This window comes from Manis javanica, chromosome 2 (assembly GCF_040802235.1).
Source record: "Manis javanica isolate MJ-LG chromosome 2, MJ_LKY, whole genome shotgun sequence".
NCBI lineage: Eukaryota > Metazoa > Chordata > Mammalia > Pholidota > Manidae > Manis > Manis javanica.
The window spans coordinates 222083263-222089262 of NC_133157.1; positions in this window are offsets into that span (position 1 = coordinate 222083263).

A 6000-nucleotide genomic window follows, 5' to 3' on the forward strand; every position below is an offset into this window, starting at 1 on the left:
AACAGTTTTCACATAACTGCATCTCTGAAAACTGCAAGCCTCCAATTAGGCTTTTGCTGTCTAAAAGAAAATGCATGCCATCCCTTCTGATGTAAAAGGAATTTACTAGCTTCCTACATAAAGGGTCCTTTTCATTTAAATGGAGAAGAAATCTTAATAATAGATGATTGCTTTATGAATATGAAAATTATATATTCATTGCATAATCAACCGTTCAATTGACACATCGTTGCATCTCCCATGGAGTGTGTGGAACAGATTTGAAACCACGTGACCAATCGTTTCAAGGCTTCTTTTAGAAAACAAGAGGCCTGCTATTTAGTGGAGGGTAGAAGGAATAACACGTTCAAATCCTCCTTTACGTACTAAGCACCTGCTGTATGCAAGGAGAGTTTGTTGGGAAGTTTACAATCTCCCGGGAGATAACCTCCACCACAAAGACACTCGAAATCCATGAGGTTAGTACACAAATTATTCTAAAATGATCTAGATTGAAATCTGTAAGGTGAAAGTCTGCTCACAGTGATGAAAAAAGAAAAAAATAAGTTTAAAGGATCAGCTATAGACAAGCACTTTAATCGGATGTTTCTGTTTACTTCTCAGCGCTGTACTGTCTGATGGGTACCCTCAGCTCCACCTTGCACATGAAAAACTAAGCCACAGCAAGATGGGTCCGCTTTCTCTGAATGCACATCGTAGGACCCAGAAGATAATTATCTGGAGCCCAGTGCCCACTTACTGCTTTATACCACACGGCCTCCCACAGGAGCTCCCAGGAAGAAATGCCTCCAAGGTTCCAAGTAGGCACAGCCTCCGAGTCACGGGATGGATGAGGCTCCTCAGAGCAGGTGCGGCCAAGGGACTGGGAGGACTGTGCAGGGCGTGGGCTGAAAGCAGTGGCCTGGAGGGCACTCCCCACGGAGGCGGCAGGTGGGGGCCGGATCCCAGCCGTGCGCAGGGGCGTGGGTGAAGCGGATCACGGAGGGCTCTCTTGGCAGGAAGCGCTGAGACCCTGAGGGGGTCTGAGCAGAAATGAGTGTGAAGGCTCTGTCTCTGGAGAGGAGCTCGGGGGAAACACGGAGGCAGGGGGTCCCCGCAGGGGGCTCCACCCTAGGACACAAGAGCCAGTAAGGGTGCTGCTAGTGCAGGGGCAAAGGGGCCACCTAGTCATCTCAGGAAACGGCAGGGCTCAGCAGGGGGCCAAGTGTGGGGGGTGCAGTAAAAGGAAAGCAAGGCATCAAGGGACACCGAAGAAACCAGGGGTACCTCCTCCTCGCCAGAGTTGCCAGACATAGCAAATAAAACTAAGGATGTCCCCTCAAATTTGAATTCAGGTGAAGAACAGGTAATATTTTAGCATTAAATATTTGCATGGGAAACACTTCTGAAAAAGTGCCTGCAATTCAAATTTAACTGGGCATCCTGTATTCCGCCTGTTAGTCCTACCCAGAGGGACACAAACGCCAAGTGGCCCAGTCAGTTTCCCTACAGAACTGTGTGGGCTCAGCCCACACCATCTGCAACCGGCTTTGCCTGCATCGGCGCTTGTGGTACACTGCACAGACCTCAAAACAGCACCTCACAGCCAGTTTGCACAACCAATAAGGCTTGTCCCGGTGAGACAGGGACCATGGGCTCAGACAGAGTAGGGTGAGGGCCTCTGGAAAACACAAAGCAAGATAAATCCATTGTGGGATTTGCTTTGGCCTGCCGGGGGGCCCAGTTTATTCTTCTGACTTTACCCAGGGGCTGATTTTCTTTCCCCAGCCCTGGTCAAGTGATTTGCCACCTGGGCACTTTAACAAGCAAGCCCAGAACAAACAGGAAGGATTCCATCTTGATGATAAAATTGCATTCTAAAAGCCCTATTAGTTAAAAGTAAGTTTCTTAACATCCTCTTTAACAAACAGAGGAGAACTCAGCCCACCTCAGGAGCAAAGCAGGCAGTCTTGAGTGATACGCTCCCAGACCAGGAAGCTGCTCTCCTAGGAGAAAATGAGAGCAGTAAATTTCTTATAAATGACGAGGAAGACTAATAATAACATTTGGGGACCATCTGGCAGGTCTGCATTCCTAGCCCTTTGTCTCTCAACCGCCTATAAAACCCCTAGACAAGTACCACCCTGGAACTCTCTTGTCCCCTCCTGCCTTGAGCTGGGAGCTCTGTCCTCTCGCTTCATCTCTCAGTAAAAGCCTCTCACGTTGCTCTCCTACCTTGAGTGTTTGCGACCTTCATTCTTTGACTCCGGGAACAAGAACCCCGGCATCAGCAGAATCTGAGTGCCTGCCAGGGACCCATGAGGAATACCAGTGAGAGGGGCAGGCGTCAACAATAGCAGGTTTCCAGAGACACAAACACCATATAATCACTCATATTCAGAGAAGGGCACAGACACCAAGGCTCTGGAAAGAGAAAATCAACTTCCTTACTTCCTTTTATCCCTGGCGTTGTCTCCCCTTCCTCTCATTTGACAAATATTTATTGACTTCCTAGGATATGCTGGGCACTGTGAACTGCAGTTAAAAAGATACGTAAGCTATGGCCCCCAAGAGGCAGCCTTGTGTACCGGGTTTCAAACACTGGCCCTGTTGTTTCCACACTGACTGCTCTTCATTTGATCCTCTACTTCCTCACCAGGAAAATGGGTATAATAGTGCATCCAGGCAAGATTGTTCTAAAGACTCATTTACATGTGGTAAGCGCAAAATAATACCAAAAGCTAGCTGCTTCTCTCTGACCCCATCCTCATTTCCCATTCATGGAGAAAGACAGATGGTCTTACAATCCACAGTAGTTAGCAAATGATACAGTGTTTTTAAAACCCAGAGGAAAAAGCAAGTTATCAACAGAGGAAGCCATTTCGCTGTATCCTAAAGAAGGAATGAGGTGTGCTAGCCATGGGCCTCTAAAAGCCGAATCTGCCCAGGCTTCATTCACATGGAAAGCCACCCTCCATTGCTAATCTTCCATTCCACCGACGGGTTCCATTGTGATTAGCCTTGCTCCCAAGGCTGGGTCGGTAGGGTTGCCTTGGGTCGATTGCAGGAGCAATCAGCAAAGATTCCTGCCCTTCTTAGGTCTGGAGCCCCCAGAATCCCCAGAAGCCTGAAGCTTCTGAGCACTCTGCAGCCAAGAGAAATCACACCTGAGAATGAGGAGAGAGACCCGGTGATGTAGATCAAACCCCAGCACCATTCTGGAGCCAGATCCACCTCTGGACTCAGCCATTACGTCATCCAGCAGAGGTGGCTTTTGGTGAACCTGTTGGGTCCAGGGTTTGTCACTAGTCATTACACACCCCCATGCCAGTTGACATCTCACATTAATTTCTCAAATACTCAGTGTTGTCTATATTACCTGAGAAACAAAAGATACAGTTCAGAGAAAAATACTGATCAATCCCTATTAAAATGTAAATGATCCTTTCACCAAGAAATTGTTAGCTGACTATTGGGTTCTGCATCAAGCATGTATATAAAGGGGAGACATTTCCATTTGAGTCTTGAATGTGGAAAGTGCTTCAGATATTGGACAATGATAAAACAGCAAATACCATTGTTACTTAAAACACAAATCAATTTCCAATTATTTACTTTAAGAAAGTGTGACTATTTCTGCAGATAAACAATGAGTTCTAGATTGTGAAACTGTTATAAGGAAATACCCTCATCCAGACCAATATTTGGAGATTCAAAATGAGCTCACAGTGTACACCACGATTCATGGCAGACTGTATTTCTTCCTTGCATTCTTAAAACATCTCTGCATGAGCTTCAGTAAGATTTTTTGAAATTCTGAGACACAAAATTCTTATTTTCTGGAAATGTTAGGAATATTCAGTATTTGCATTCATAGATGCATTTTTTCTACCCTATCAATCAAATGAGCACCTTTAAGATAATCTCACTGATGATGTCATCTGCCATCTAGGCAGCAGGAGACATCACCCCCCTGGTATAATGATAATTAAGGCCTTTTTGAATTACAAGGCATATAAGACACAGAGATCCTTAGGCTTCAGTTGTAGCCACAGAGGGAAAGACACAGAAACACAAAACACAGAGATCCAGATATCATGGGCACAATATTCTTAATTTGATCCGAGCCCAGGCAGACAGACACACCAACGAACAAGACTGAGAACTAGATTCTCTGTCCTCTCTCACCCAAAAGATAATAGATCATTCCCTCCATCAGTTCCTCTATGGAGATCAGCGAATGGTTAGACCGTAAGCCAAATTCCCCATCACTGCAGCCACCAACAGGAAAAATCTTCATTAGATGTCAGAGAACCAAAGACATAAAATCAGCAAGGTTGTGTTGACCCTTGTAATTCCTCTCTGCACACCAGGCCGAGGTGCAGCTGGCCTCCGGGGCGCTCTCTCCTGGCAGCACGATTCTTACCTGGCTCTGACCGGTGAGTCCGTGGGGCATCTCAGTGAACGACCTCCCAAACTGTAAAAAGACATTATTTGTAAAAAAGCAAATCCTGGTGCCCATACAAATAAAAATTAAGCATATGTCAAAAAGGTTTTCTAATTTATTATTAATGAGCAGCCCGGTAATATGTTACTATTGGTTCAATTGTTTCAACCTTAACATATATTCAGAAAGTACATTGACAAATAGTAACTTTACTTAATACAAGTGACATCTGTCCTAAGGGTGGAATGGAGAGCGGCTTTATGTATTCCCCACAGCAAGTAATTGTATATACAGCACCCATTTCGTGGTTCAGGCGATTCAAAAGGAAAAGCCCAAATGTGTGCACGTGTATAAATGCATGGGGGGTAAGTATGGACATGCATGGCTTGTTGTAAGCGTGAAGTCCTAAGGCCATAGACTAGAGGGGTACCTCACTGTACCAGTTTTAGCAGCTCACACTCTAAGATGTATTGAGCAATGTCATGAGCATCTGACATGGAAGTGCTAAATTCTGAGAGCAGGTCAAATATTAGGAAACAAAATAATCCATTTGCAAGGGGGAAAAGCATTCACTCTTGGCTGTCTCCTCAATAAAATGCTGTCTCAGGACCAGGTAACCAGGCTGGTGGATCCGTCTCTTTAAAGCTATCTTCACTTCTGAGTCTCCTTGCCCTCAGTTGCCATTAGATGGGGCCCTGATTTTCCTGCACTCCTTCCACAGGGAATAATAGCCCCTCTCTAGTAATCAGCTTTGCAATTCTTCTGCCAGCAACTAAGGACACTTCCTGCGTTTGCCTTTCTGTGAACGAAAGAGAACAGTCAAGTGATTCTTTGCAGAACAATCACCATGTGATTCCAGGTGGTTTTGCGGACTGGTGTTGAGAAGTAGCTGAGGACTCATCTTGCTCCAAAAACAAAACAATAGGCTCCTCATAACAGTCATCCCTCCAGGTATCCAGGAAAATTCAGACGTGCAATAAAAAATAGTCCTGCTCAAAGAATAAATAAATAAAATTCACTTCCTGCTATTCTTACCATCATCCCCTGTAACAGTCACAGGTCATTATTACAAGGGCACTGCTGAAAATAACTGGAGAAAAACTAAAAATAATAATGCAAATAAACACTTTGGAACATATTGGCCTGCATAGCTGGGAAGCCCCATGATGAAGCCAATCCCCCCAGAGAAAGACCTAATTCTGGCTTGGTTCTGTTTGTTGCTACTTGACCGCATTCATCTGAGAAACTTTCCCCCTGTCATAGGCAAGATGGTCCCCAGAAATGCAGCCTGAGGCCATTGTCAGCAATAGCCACTGGTCAGTGATCCACAGGGTAATAATAAACCCACCACCTTGGAGGTGATCTTTTCCTCTGGACGGAAGTTATTTGCATCACTGCTAGAGAAAGCGGACAAGTGGACAGGGAACGAGAAAGCAGACAAGTGGACAGGGAACTTCGCACAGAAATGTCAAGTTTAAGTGATGCAGAGTTAAATTCCTCTAGATAATTAAATAATCCTTGGACACACTTGTTCAACAATGCCCCACTGGGACATTCTAAGGATCTGCTGCACT